Below are 16,190 nucleotides of genomic sequence, written 5' to 3'. Positions count from 1 at the left end.
GGCTTTCCTACAGACAGTTCTGCTGCGGTACGCGTAACAGGAGCGTCACAGCGTGGGTGTGAAAGGGCGAGGCAACTGTAACCGTACTCCGAAGTTGAAGTACTTGGGACAGTACGATTCCTGAGGGCAAAAACGTCTAAACTGCACATAGATTGATCGTAACGTGCTGGCGGTGTATGGACCAAATGCTATGTCGCATCCAGGCATAGTTAAATACACCCAATCATTTGACCAAGACCGCGCAAACATGGGTAGTGCCGATCGAGAAGTTCCTGATCTTGCAACATACGGTTTCCATCTTTTTGCCAACGCGGAAGAATTTCTTGAGCGAAAGGGGAGCTTCCAACGATGAGGAAGTTCACACAGCAGTTTTTGAATGGCTTAGTGATCATCGTCAAGGTGCTGAATGGTTGTTAGAACGTTCCGACCGCTGTTTACAAAGACATGGTGATACATTGAAAAACAGGACCATTTACCTATACCTCTTTGAATTGTAGTCGAACATTCAATGAAAGTTACTTGACCAGCTATAATAATTTGTAATTTCCTTTTCGGAGCCCCCTTGTTCAGCAGCCACCTGACATCGGGACCAGCAAATACCCCTGCAGTTCGGAGTAGCACGCCGCGAAACTAGGGATGGAAAAAACTGACCCATAAAGCCAGTTCCGGTATTTCAGTACTGAATAACCGGGACTTTTCAGTGTTTGATTGATCTTGATTATAACACTTCTTTCAATTTTTTACTAGCAACTGGGTAAAAAAAATGGCATATCATTTTTCCTTTGTACCAGAGCTAAAAGTTTTGTTTTTAAACAAATAATTTTTTCCATAGTTTTGAAATAGTCGGTTATTGTACAAATAGGGGGAAGTGATGAACACCATTTTAATAACAACGCCTGCAGATAGAAACTAGCAACGGAGACGTGATATAAGAATCGGTGCAACAACGCAGAGACGATAACGTATCTCTTTCCATGTGGCGTGGGCTATTAGACGGTACATGTGCAAGTTTTGTATATTGCACTGTACATGTGTACGTGCAATGTGCAAAACTTGCTCTCACCTGAACTATACCGTAGTTTCTCTCTGTCGTCCTCGGACATCAGCTGTATTTCAGAGTGGTGCCACCCCTAGTTTGGAAGTGTTTTACGAACTGCGGTAGCAATGAAATATAATGCTCCACTGATTTAAGGGGGTAGAAGCTGGAGGGATCAGAAGAAACCTGCGACATCATGTAAGGAAAAATCAGTCACAATATTCCTTGGGAGAGAAGGTAAACTTCATCCTCGTATCTATGACTTTATTGACGTGCTATAAACTTTAGACAATAACTGAGTCCTTAATTTTGTGGTTACTTCATGGTGAAAAATTGATACCATTCACATGTGACGTTCCAAGGAAGTCATCAACTTGTCACCTTCCACTCTTGCTGTCACCGGCCTGTCTCCTTCACTTTCGAGACCTTTGCTGGACACCCTACTTCTTCACATTCACTAAAATTTTTCAGTATTTGTTTTAGGTCTACGTTTGTTACTGGAAGTAATAGCAATGTTGTTTTTGTTGTTGTTGTTGTTGTTGTGGTCTTCAGTCCTGAGACTGGTTTGATGCAGCTCTCAGTAATAGCAATAAAAAACCGAAAATCAGTTATTTCAGAAACCGGTTATTTTGAGCGGGTTTAACGATCAGTATAAACTTGTGACACAAAGAACCGTTGCAACCGAAAACCGGTTGCTACAGTGATAATTACGTGAAATGCCACAGGGCCATCACCCAGGCTCCATTTTATATCCGAACAGGCACTGGACTGGTCATTGTCTCAAATACATTTTGCCAGGCTAGAATAAGCATATGTTTGGAGATGTAAAGCCAGAGACAGCAAATGGACACGTCCGTAGGACATTAGATATCAGTACTTTGTGGGCGACAAATAATTTGCCAAGCGAAGGAGTACTGTGGTGTGCGTACTGTAAGACCTTCGGTACACACACCATCAGATTATTTGACTTGTCGCTCCAACGAAGTAGGCGGGTGTCAGCAATATGTCTCGTGGTCTTATCGTGGCGTGTTTATCTTCTGCCATTAGGTCAGACGATAGAAATGCCACTTGCACGCTTAGAGTAGCAGATTGACAGTGACCAACTTTAAACAGAACTTGATTAATTTTCACACTCATTTATTAAATTAATAACAAGAATAAAAATAACTTAACTTGCTTATGGATGCTATTTACAATTGACAATCTGAAGTTCCTTTGGTATTGGTACGTTAATCTTATTCTCACATATCTCTGATACTTGTCAAAGTGTCTATACATTTATCTTCATGGCTATGTACAGGAATATGATACTCTTATTAGGCGCAGACTGAAACTTGACTATAGACTGGTGCAGACTAATGCAGACTGGTACAGAATGGTGGAGACTAATGCAGACTGACTAATCGGAGGTCTGTACACTCGTTATAATACCTCGCGAGTACAGGTATCGCTGCGCGAGTGTGATCCGCGAGGAGAAAAGGTTCTACATTAGCAGCAATCTCATTGGCTGCGTTACATATTAATACGCGGATCGGCGGAAGCAGATTTTTGGTCTGTCTCTATGGCAGCGCCATCACGTAGTGCGGAGACGGACGAGCGCTGCGCCTGTGCTGTTGTGCTTAGCAGGGCGCGCTCTAGTGGGAAAGTTGTGTACGCGCTGACTATGCGGAACTATGTACACAACAAATACCTTCCAGGAATAAGTTTCGTGGCAGTTCTGTGAGAATTAGGGGCGGTACGCAAAAGTTAGGAAAATGTTGCAAAATAACTTGATTCATATGAGAATGAACAGGAACTTGCCAATTGGCTGCACGGTCACGCCAAGGGAGAGAGTGCGAGAAAGGTCACTCTGTTGTGTGTAAGTGGACTGTGAGACAGCAAACTAGACACTTCCCGAAGAGAGTCCACAGTGGAGACCACAATAGGAGGCATCAGAGTCTTGATGTCACTTGTCTTCTGATCACCTCTGCCGTCAACACCGGACATCCGTCTCTGGCATTAGACACGCAATCCCCCCAGCATGCACACCGCTAGGGGGTGATACCACCAGCATCTTTAGTAAACATTCAGCATCGCCTCCATCAGCAGCACACTGGCGTCCAAGTCCGCTGACGTTTGTCTCTCAGCAAGCACGCCGAAATATTGAGCTCGTTGGGCACTATGAACCGGGAGTGCACCTGTGGATCAACAAATACGCCGGGAGAAACTGAAAAATCGCACGATCACAACCCCTTTAACGACCACGAGAGCTTTGTTTATTAATAGTGAGCATCATTTATAAACGATAGTAATTTGTGAAGCATTTCATAGTATTTGTCCGTAACTTTGTTTTTTTTTGTCAAAATGGCAACGAAACTTTGTCCAGAAATCTGCCAGAAAATCCGAAGAGATTCTGATCGTATGTAAAGTACACCACCGGCAAGAGATACCAATACCTTTAGTGCGCGATACCAATGGCAATATCAACGAGGACAGCGTCACTAAAGCGGAATTATTAAACTTAGTTTTCCGAAATTCCTTCATCAAAATAGACGAATGAAGAACAGGTGGTGACATTAGTAACTCGTTCTAACGAAACAGCTCAAGTCTTCCAGTCCAGAAAGAGCACCCATTAGGTTCCTTTCAGATATACTGATATAATAGTCCCATATTTAGCAAATCATATTCAACTACTGACTCGACGAAACTTCAGTACAAAAGATTGCAAAGTTCCAAAGGCCACACCGATGCTCAAGAAGAGGAATTGAGACTAATACGATAAATTATAGACACGTACCACTGACGTAGATTTGTTGTAGGACTATGAAACATTTAATATGTTCGAACATTATGGATTACCTTGAAGAAAACGGTTTATCGACACACTGTCAGCACGGATCCCGAAAATATCGCTATTGTGAAACACAACTAGCTTATTATTCGCACCAGGTAATGAATGTTGTCGACAAGGAATCTCAAACCGATTCCAAATTTCTAGATTTTAAGAATGCTTTGGATACCATTCTTCACAAGACACTTCTCATCAAATTGCGTTCGTCTTCGACGCAAAATCATTTACTAAAACTTCGATATCTGGCGCTCCGATAGCAAGTGTTACAGGCCCTCTGCTATTCCTAATCTATATACACCACTTAGGAGGCGATCTGAGCAGCCCTTTTAGATTGTTTGCAGATGATACTATCGTTTACCGTATGATAACGTGCTCAGAAGATCAAAACCAATTGCAAAATTACTTAGTGCGAAAAGTGGCAGTTGTCTCTAAAAAAGTAGAAGTTTGGAGTCTTCCACATGAGTACAAAAAGAAATCCTTTAAACTTCGGTTACACGGCAAATATTACAAATTTAAAGGCTGTCAGTTCAACTAAATACCTATGAAATAAAATTACGGGCAATTTAAACTGGAACAATCACACAGATAATGTAGTGGGGAAATCAAATCAAGTCTGCGTTTTATTGGCAGAACACAAACTTAGAGGGTGAAACTGGTCTGCCAAACGGACTGCCAACACCACCACTTGTCAGTCCTCTGCTAGAATATTTCTGTGCGGTATGCGATCCTTACCAGATAGGACTGACCGAAGACATCGACAGCAGTTCGTTTTGTGTTATCGCAAAATAGGCGAGACAGTGTCACGGATATGAGAGCGATTCGGAGGTGTCAGTCATTAAAACAAAGACGTTTTGGGATGCGTCGAGAACTTTTCACGAAATTTCAGTCACCATCTTTCTGCTCTGAATGTGCAAATATTTTATTGTTGTCAATATACAATGGAAGGGTCATCGTAATCAAATAAGAGACCTGAGAGCTCGTACAGAAAGATTCATTTGTTTGTTTTTCTCACCCGCTGTTAGAGAGTGGAACAATAGACAAATAGTTTGGAGGTGGTTCGAAGAACCTTCTACCACGCACCTAAGAGTGAATTGCACAATAATCAAGTAGCTGTAGATGTAGATGTTTTTTACAGTCCAATTACATTCCTACAACTGGCGCTTGTAATCTCTTTACTTGGTATGTAAATTACCACACTCAAGTGCAAATAACATTACCGAGTTTGCGATACAGTCGCAGTGAGGTTCTCCAGCGAGCTAGAATTTACTTATTTGATTTTATTATACATCCACTCACGAACCACAAATGTTTTTCTATCTGGTTATTAATTTCCGCCAACGATAACGATTTTCAGAGCTGAGCAAATGCAGTATACTACACAATTCGTGTACTTGCGTATTTTGATTAGCCATACAAGCTTCGTCACAAAATCAATAATTTTGAGTACCATGGACATCATTACGCCATACATGTTGACGCTTCCCGGAAACGAAGCATACAATGGCGTTTAGTATCAAGCCAATCCCATCAGCGTCATGAGTGCTATTGCCACAGTAATTAAATAATTAATGTTTCCGTCTGTCCGCTTAATTGTTTTTGCATTAGCGGTAATTGATAAGGCAGATAAATTGCTGACGCTATCTCCACCCTTTCGCCTAATACGTCGTTCGGAGCAGTTTAAGAACAAAACAGCATGTGATATGCACTGACGGAAGAAAAATCCCAAAACATTGAAGGAATTGTGCGAGATAAACGAAAGCTGTTAGGAGCGTTTCTACATCTAGAAGATGACTGAAACCTAGGCGAGGGAAGGCAGGATTCGTTTACTATTGTGGACGGTGCCGTAATCAGTTACTATTGGTTGCCTTTTACAGTTACACACGTTTATTTTTAAAACAGTAATTCCAGACTCAACAATATATAAAAAATAACACACGGTATTAATGAAGGAATAAACAACTGTGTAAATAATAGTGTTTTCAGTGAGTTACAATTTAGCAAATCACAATAAAATACAGATACAGATAATGTTTAAAAAAACAAGCCACTGTGATCACGGCTGAAGGCACAAGAATGGCAATAAATTAAGAATGTTTAAGAACTCGCTACAATTACAACTTATAGCTATTGAAATATTAAGCGTAAGTGGCCACAAACGCAACAGAAGGTATCAGACGGCAGGAATGGCAGTAAATAAGGTTTTAAGGCTTACTGCTAAAATACAAATATTGAATTATTTTTTTCAAAGCAAATGACCACAATCACGGCTGAAGGCCTTACCCACCAGTAACGGCAATTATATAAGAAAATTTAGAAACCTGCTGTAAACCAGCAAATACAAGCAAAGGTTAATTAAAAGAAACAAGCAACTGACCACGAAACGGGTGAAGTAAGATGATGGTAACCTTGTAACACAATCCTTACACTGTTAGATTTATTCCAGAAGGCGACCGGAACTATGAACGTGACATTCACAACCTTTAATGTAGGCATTACAAGGTATGGTAACAAATAATACGATAATAAAACACAAGGACCAGTCACAGACGGTGCTCCAGAAATCGACCTCTGAGAAGGTCCGGCAACAAACACTTTAGCGAGCGATGAGATAGGCATCCAAGAGTTGCATTCACTTCACAAGATGGTAACTCAGACTAGTGGCAGTCTAACGAATGACTAATGATTATCTTGCTGAAGCTACCAGACCGTCCAATAAACCAAATGCAGGAATGGAACAACACGCCAAAGCCGGAACCGGTGGTCTGCACTACGTTCCCTGAATACTGTGTTTAGAGCGCCTGAAACGAGAAAGGAACCACTACCAGATTTCCGTCCGATTCCAACCGAAAATCTGAACAAACAAGTCACAGTACAGAACACCAAACAAACTAACAGTGACTAAAATCCCACTCAATTTGCGTACGAGTCAAAACCGAAATGTAACCAACCAGAATCATTAACCACTCACCATTGCGGAAACAATAGCAAAGCGAGCCAAAACCAAGTACCAAAGTGACATCAAATTCATTAGGCACACAAACGCATACTGAACTCACTGTGACAACTCTGTCGACGATTGGGAGAATGAAACAAATCTGTTCACTGCTTTATTAATTCACAGTTGAGTAGCCACACCGTCTAATCACTGAGCAAAGTGGTTTTAACACAGTAGGGTCTTCAAGTGCAAAGCGGTACGCAGATCCACCAAACCGCACATGACGGCGCGATGATAATCATCATCATCACATACGTACTACGGGGCCCACACGGGTGACTGACTCTGCTCTACTGGGACTGAAATGCACTCATCTTAAAGCTTGCTGGATCCGGTTTACGACGAGGTCGTGCATCGTCGTGACCATAGCGCTTCCATCCAGCAGTCCATGTGTGCTGCCAGCGGTCCAAGCGTGTTCCAGCGGTCCCGATGTGTTCCCGCACTGCTTGGACCTGGCTCCTCCTGAGTCCCCAACCGAACTGGCACACTCACACGACCCGGAAAAACAACGACGTCGCCAAAAAAAATTGGACAAAAGTTAATAAATATCGGTAACCGCCGCTGCTGCTACTAGCGGACAGAACTTGCGAAACCGAATGGCGCCAGTCAACACAAGAAGAAGACAAACAACCGCTTCCATGCTAACCAAACGATACCGTCTGGCCTGCAACAGAAGGCGGATACCTACAAACAGCACCAACACGCTCCGCAGCACGGCTCAATGACGTCTGTTCAAATCTTGCGCCAGTCGCATAAGAGTGGCGCTAGTAGCACCGTTATGATGATGCAAACCAGCTTTGGTTCAATACACTACGTAACGGTTACGAGCGATAGCTACCTTAGAGACTGGACGTAATAAGTTGACCTTAATAAAGAATGCTTTTTAAGACTACGAAGACGCCATTATCAACAGCTCACTGCGTTTGAACGAGGTGTTGTAACAGAGCAACAAGAAGCCGGTTGTTGGTTCTGCGATGGTGCAGAAAGACTTGGCAGGAGTGTAGACACTATACATGATTTCTGGCAAGAGTGGGACACGAAAATGTACAGTCGCAAGAAGACTGGACACTGGACAGCCATGTGGCACTATCGAGAGGGAAGCCCATCGTGCTTGGGGTACAAGCGGTATAACTGACGCGTCGCACTGCGTCTGCAAGAGCAGTTTGAACATCAGGAGGCGTCACAGTGACTAAGTCTTAGAAAGCGGATACTTTAAGGACAACTCCGAGCCAGACGTCCTGTAGCGCGCATTCCACTGACCTCAAACCACCACCATTTGAGAATTCAGTGGTGTCAAACGAGAGCTCAGGGAAGGTCGGAGTGGAGGTCTGTCGTGTTTTCTGATGAAAGTCGGTTCTGTCTCGGTACCAGTGGTGGTCATGTGCCGGTTAGGGGGCCAGGGGAGCGCCTGCCACCAACCTATCTGCGGACTAGACATAGTAGACCTACACATGGAGTTGTGGCGTGGGGTGCGATTTGGTATGACTGGTGACTGGACCTGTTCTACAGAAACTCATGGACATCATTCAAGGGGGTGTTTTTCCGGCAGGGTAACGCTCGCCCACAAACCACTGTTGCGGCCCAACATGTTGCCCAGAGTCTCCACATGTCACCTAGACGTGTTTGATCACCAATCGAGCACATATGGGACATCATTGGACAACAACTGCAGTGTCAACCATAAACAGTATTACTCGTACCTGTACTGCCCGACCAAATGCAATAGGCATGGTACGCCATCCCAAAAACAGACATTTGGCCCCTGTACAACACAGTGCATGCACGGCTGGATGCTTGTATTCAACATTCTGGCTGTTACATCGGTTATTAATGTACCAGCATTTCACAATGCAAATAGCTATCTCGTGCTTACGTTAACCTGTGATTATGAAACGTCAATTCAAATGGTTCAAATGGCTCTGAGCACTATGGGACTTAACATCTGTGGTTATCAGTCCCCTAGAACTTAGAACTAATTAAACCTAACTAACCTAAGGATATCACACACATCCATGCCCGAGGCAGGATTCGAACCTGCGACCGTAGCAGTCGCGCGGTTCCGGACTGAGCGCCTAGAACCGCTAGACCGAAACGTCAATTATTTTAATATTGTATCTAAATAAACGTATTCCCAAAATTTCGTTGCTCTATATTCATTATTTCTCGGAATTTTTTCTCGTCAGTGTAGGATATCAATTTCAGAGTTAAAATCTCACAGAACGCAGACACGCATGTCAGTAATGCCCGGCAGCGAATGTGAGATTGTTGTACGATAAACTCAGAAGTAATAGAGAGAGAGAGAAGTAAATGGTGCTTTATAATGTTACGTGCTGACTACGTGATTTAAAGTAACAAAGTTCTATCCTTGTAATGGCAGATTCGCGCTTTTGAGTACATGGTATAGTATGGTATAGTACGCAGTTTAGTCATAAAGTTTTGCCTATTACCTCCAATTAATAAAGTTATTTCATTAAATTTTTGTTTGCTTGCAGATACACGTCTGCAGTCGTGGTACATTCTGAGAATTACTCGTCAAACTACCACAGCACGCCGCTAGATGGGCAAAAACAAAACGGCACAGCCCATTCATAAAATGGAGTATACTGCAGTGATCAGCTTTCGGTAGCAGCGGAAATGTTACAGCTGTGTCAGGTCAACCTAGGTTACGTCTTTAGTCGTGCGCATCAGTCTAACACAGACACAACGTTTCCGCTGATACCGAAAACGAATACTTCGTTTTAGGAATGGGCTGCGCCATTTTGTTCTGGTCCCTCTAGCGGGATTTTATGGCACTGTGACGCGTCGTATCCAGTGTTTATCACGACTCCAGACGTGCAAATGCAAGTAAACAGAAAATTAATTACGTAACTTAATTTTTATATGCCATATTTGTAACATTGTGACTACTCCTTGTATAGCTGTAACCGCGTGCGTGCTACCAGGTGACTTAAAGGCGTGACTGGTTCTTTTCTACCCCGTTTGCACGAAATGACACTATGAAAATGGAAGTTCCAAAACTACCTCGATTAATGCAATATATTTAATATTTTTCACGACAGGCTGTTTGGGCTTAATTGCCATTATCACGTGACTTGCAAAGATAGCAGTGGTAAGATTATCTATATGCAAATTTTACTTTTGCGTTGGTACTTACGTCTAGTTGGAAGTGACAACCATATTGCAATTATAGCAAACTTATTCTGTCAACTCGTGGTAAGTATAATATTTTTTGTACTTACAAAACATAAAAATATGTTTTTAACAGGTGTTTTGACAGTCCGATGTTATGACAGTTATTTACTTAGATTCTGTATGTTTACAAAGTATAAACAACTTACCGGAGATGATGTCACATGTCGTTGTTTTTATCTTCCTTTGAATTTTATCTGCAGTCTGTGTATGCTTTGTTTTTTATTTGACTATCCCTTTTCATATTCTATTCTGTGAATAAAGTTTTCGAAATAGTATTTGTGTTTAAAGTCTGTGTGTTCATTTAGAGTTTCATGTCGAAATTTTCTTACATGAATATACATTTCCAGTTCTTCGAGACTGTTTATAGTTAGTCGTTGCGGTATTCTGTGTAATACTTCTAACGCACTTTCAATTTTGTCCGGTTCGTGGTGTTGAATTTTAGGATGTATATAGAAGCTTGACGGTTTACTATCACCGTTCTAATGTATTCCTTAAATCTGGTATTAAAATAACAAAAGGTTCTCAGGTAATAGATAAAATTGAAGGAAAATAAAAACAACGAAATGTATCATTATCTCTGGTAAGCTGCGTATACTTGTAAACATATAGTATCGTAGTAAAGGACTGTCAGAATACAAAACTGTCAAAACGTCTTTCTTTTTACGTTTTGTAAATACGAAAGATGTTACACTTACCACGACTTAACACAAAAAAACTTACTTAATGTGTAATATGGTCGTCACTTCCATGTAGACGTAAGTACCAATGCAGATGTAAAAATAAAATTTACGTTTAGATAATTTTACCACTGTTGTTTTTGTTGGTCACTTGATAATGACAATTAGGCCAAAACAAACCTGTCGTGTAAAATATTAAATAAATTACCTCACTGCATATAGTTTTGGAGCTTTCATTTTCGTTGTGTCTTATAATGACATATAATATGCTGCGGACCGAACAGAACGCAAAACGACGTTACTTTACGCTGCATGTTTTGCAGAATGTATTTGCTGACATTATTTCCTGTTCCTCTCCCTAGGTGGATGTATCTCTACTTCTTTGTCCTTTCCGCGACGTATGTAAACAGATACGGAACACTCCGAGGAACTCGAGAGCCTCGCAGCCCGTCCGCGCCGCAAACAAATTTCCGAGCAGTGTGAGTCCCTTTTCTTCCTTTTCTTGGGCACCGGCCTCCCATTGTCGGTGCAGACCTTGCAGGGGTCCTAGGTTAGACATGGTCGATATTCAAGGTGTTCGCCCTCTCTCGGCCTTGTTCGCCACTCGGCTGACCGACGACCATCGAAAAACACGTTCTGCAACATTTGCACTACGATAAGGAGTACGGTGCTTTATCTAGCTGTGACGATTCATTATTCTACTAGGAGACTGCAACAGTAAGTTACACATTATTCTGACAACGCAAGAAACATTTACTGTTATGCTACACTACACTTTAAATAGACACGAGTATATGGCACTATTTTTCAATATTGTCATTAAGTCTACGTCGACAACGGTCGGAAACCTCTACCCTCGACGATAGAAATCCGTTCTTTGGTCTAGATCCATGCAACAACCGCTGTCTGAACGTTTTCAAAAAGTTCTTCCTCCTCCCGCCGCCCCCCCCCCTCCCCTTTTCACCCTCAGCCGTACCTTTTGCCGAAGAGATGGAAATCACATAGTGCAAAATGTAGACTTACCGATGAGCTCCTTTGCGGTATTGGTAAAATTACTGGCACCGTTTGGCTACGTCTGGAAGCAGCATTGAGTAAGATCTAGACTGAGCCTTCAGAAACATTCTGAAAAGCCTGTGAGGGTAATGCAGGTTATGCTGCGCTGAGAAATACCAGTTAAGAAAAAAATTTAATACGTTGCACCATTTCAAGTTGTGCACGCAAATTCAAGTTTCCTGCCAGAAACGGTGTCGCCAGCCGTGCTCTTCGTTTGGTTTCCTAAAACCGAACAAGCGAGCGAAAAAAAATTTTTACTAGTGATGACAGTAAGGATCGAATCCGAGCCAAAGGTTGTGAAGTCTCATACGCTATCGTCTACGGTACGAGAACAATAATTTGGCACACCGCTTGAATACACACACGCAACGGTCTGATTCGCTAATTTTAACACTAATTTTGATTGAATAAACTTGGGTTTTTGGTGAAACACTGTAAATTAACTAAACAAACACTGTTTTTAGCCTTGTTTCACAATTTTTAATGTTATTGCACAACCTAGGTTTCGGGTTAGAAGCCCGTTTTCAAGTACATTAGTGATTCTGAAAGATGAAAACAAATAGATAAACATGATGACAAGGCAAAGATAATCTCAACTTCTTAGGTATCGATTTATAGGTTAATGTACACTTACATCAACGACCATTTTTTTTAACAAATTGCATCAATTATTACACATTCACCAATTATACTACAATGACTCGACTAAACAGCTAAGAGGTTTTTAACTACGATGGACTGGGGTCCAAAGCTTTGCTTCTATCATGGGGTTGTGATCTCATCTAAGAGAGGTGAATAAGTGAATTGAGTTTGCTCATTTAATGATAGGTGTGGGGATGTACACATTTGTTTTTTAATTTCTAAAATTTCTAACATTGTCTGGGGAACATAGAAAAACATAGAGAAACCCTTTTCTATGTTCCTCAGCCAGTAGGTGGTTTCCTCTTCAGTGCAAAAGACAAACAACCAGCTATCACAAAAAGTGGGCCGGCCAGAGTGATCGAGCGGTTCTAGGCGCTACAGACTGGAACCGCGCGACCGCTACGGACACAGGTTCGCATCCTGCTTCGGGGATGGATGTGTGTCATGTCCATAGGTTAGCTAGGTTTAAGTAGTTCTAAGTTCTAGGGGACTGATGACCTCAGAAGTTAAGTCCCATAGTGCTCAGAGCCATTTGAACCATTTGAACAAAAAGTGTGGTCTATAAAATCATATGCCGGGTGTGTCGATCTTGCTACATTGGATAGACGGGGAGATCAATCTTTACCAGCGTTAAGGAACGCCACAGAAGCTGGAGATTGAGGAAGTCTGATTCAGCCTTTGCATAACATTGCTTGAACAATAATCATAAATACACAATAGATGTACAAGTCCTACACACAGAGGAAAAGGGTCCCAAACTAGACCAATTAGAAATTTTAGAAATTAAAAAACCGATGTGTATATCCCAACACCTATTAATAAACGAGCAAACCCAATTCAATTATTCACCTCTTTTAGATGTGATCACAACTCCAGGATAGAAGCTAACCTTTGGAACCCGGTCATTGTAGTACAATTGTTGAATGCGTAATAACGGGTGCAATTTGTTAAAAAAAAGATCGTTGATGTGAAAGTACATTAAGCTGGATCGATACCTAAGAAGTTGAGATTATCTTTGCCTTGTCATCATATTTATCTATGTATATCATCTTTGTAATGTAGTTGAAAATCGGCTTATAACCCGAGACCTAGGTTCTGCAATAACATTAGTAACAAATTGTGAAACGAGGCTAAAAAAGTGTTTGTTTAGTCAGTTCTAATTAACTCGGAAACGGCGCAACGCATCCAGCTTTTTGCGTAACAATTATTTCTCAGCACAGTCTCCCCTGCAATACCCTCACAAGGTTTTCAGACTCTTTCTCACTACCCCGTATATCACAGGAATTTCACGGTGACTGTAAGTTAGACGTATTGCCTACAAGAATCGTACTGCGTAGTGGTTCTCCTACCTTTGTGGAGCTTCCTATACTCGATCGGCCAATTTGCCTCCGGAGCCTAGACGCACAGGGTATTAGTTATAGGTCTAGGGAGGTGCCACACAGTGAACGGACCTGGAGAAGTCCCCTGTATAGTTGCCACCTAATACTAGCAAAGCAAGCCCTGTATTAATTAAAATCTAACTGCGTACTCTGGGTCGAAGGGCGATAGCGCCTGTAGTTGTGACTTCCAAAAACAGAGGTATAATAAACGGAGTTGTCATGAATTCACAAACTTGAAAGCGACGTCCGCCATCTGAGTTATCCAAAAAATTAGCTTCACATGGTCATAAGTGTCAGCTTGCGTCGTACGGACATTCTAAGCATTTTGATTGTAGTCCAATATGTAAAGTAATCAGATTTCATTCGTAACTGGACTCGTTCGGGTGTTTTCTTTCATATACACGAATTTTTGTTGCGCTGATTAATTTTACTGTAGTGGTTGTATTTCTATCATTGGACTTCAGATTTACTATCATTCCAACTCTAGAAACTCCGTGGATGAACGCTATGTGAAGGAAATGAACGACATATAGCAAAATATGTTCCCATTATTTTCGGCAAGAAGAAATAGACTGAACTACGGTTTCGTCACTCCGTATTAAGGAAAATGCTGGATTACGCAGTCAGCCTTGTCATATTATACACATTCCTTCCTTGTTTACTCCAAACATATAATAAAAAATAGCTTAATGAAGCTAAATTTGTTGTATTACTGGATCAAATATGCATTTAAACCAGACATATGCGTGAAAAACCGTTGCTGACCCTGTGTTATTCACGAAAGGCGTGTAACATTTACTATTTAAAACATCTATCGCGTACACACGCTCAAACTGCGTACAAGAGGCAGTGGTAAACAGTTGTCTGCCAATTTTTGTGGCATGCAATATGGCGGCTCCGGCTTAAAGCCAACGTACAGTGTAAATATCCTCTTATTACACCTCCATGGTGCCCGCCCGGTTAGCCGAGTGGTGTAACGCACGGCTTTCCGGAGTGGGAAGGAGCGCCTGGTCCCCGGCACGAACCCGCCCGGCGGACTTGTGTCGAGGTCCGGTGAGCCGGCCGGTCTGTGGATGGTCTTTAGGCGGTTTTACATCTGCCTTGGCGAATGCAGGCTGGTTCCCCTTATTCCGCCTCAGTTACACTATGCCGGCGATTGCTGCGCAAACAAGTTCTCCACGTACGCGTACACCACCATTACTCTACCACGCAAACATAGGGGTTACACTCGTCTGGTGTGAGACGCCCTGGGGAGTCCACCGGGGGTCGAACTGCACAATAACCCTGGGTTCGGTGTGGGGCGGCGGAGGAGTGAGGTGAACTGCGGTAGACGTCGTGGTGTTGTGGACCACTGCGGCTGCGGCGGGGACGGAGCCTCTCCGTCGCTTCTACGTCCCCAGTTAACATACAATACAATACAATATACCTCCAGGGTGAAAAGTCAAAAAGTCATCAAAACCACCGAACAACAATCTTCCATGGAATATACAGCTTCTCACACACACACACACATATATATATATATATATATATATATATATATATATATATATATATATATTGTTGTGGTCTTTAGTCCAGAGACTGGTTTGATGCAACTCTCCACGCTATTCTATCCTGTGCAAGCTTCTTCATCTCCCAGTAACTACTGCAACCTACATCCTTCTGAATCTGCTTAGTGTATTGATCTCTTGGTCTCCCTCTACCATTTTTACCCTCCACGCTGCCCTCCAACACTAAATTGGTGATCCCTTGATGCCTCAGAACATGGCCTACCAACCGATCCCTTCTTCTAATCAAGTTGTGCCACAAACTTCTCTTCTCCCCAATCCTATTCAATACCTCCTCATTAGTTATGTGATCTACCCATCTACACAACCACACACACACACACACACACACACACATATATATATATATATATATATATATATATATATATATATATATGGCATTATGTGAACAAAAGGTATAAAAATCAACCTTTAGAATAAATAAATTTAAATAGATATTAAAAAACTAATCCTTAAACGTCCATAAACAGTTTAAAGAAGTAACATCACCTTATATCTTGCTTACATGCCAGAACAAATAATACGCAGACGTTATTCGTTTTGTAAATAAAAACTGCCTTTTCCTTGCTGCAGTGCATGTTACTTGTTCCAGACGGATATATATATATATATATATATATATATATATATATATATATATATATATATAAGTGAAAAACGTCCAAATGTGTGTGTGAAATCCTAAGCTTACACACTACTTAATCTAAATTATCCTAAGGACAAACACACACACCCATGCCCCAGGGAGGACTCGAATCTCCACCGGGACCAGCCACACAGTCCATGACTGCAGCGCCCTGGACCGCTCGGCT

Source organism: Schistocerca americana, chromosome 3, assembly GCF_021461395.2.
Source record: "Schistocerca americana isolate TAMUIC-IGC-003095 chromosome 3, iqSchAmer2.1, whole genome shotgun sequence".
Classification (NCBI taxonomy): domain Eukaryota; kingdom Metazoa; phylum Arthropoda; class Insecta; order Orthoptera; family Acrididae; genus Schistocerca; species Schistocerca americana.
Note: the sequence above shows the minus strand (reverse complement) of the source record.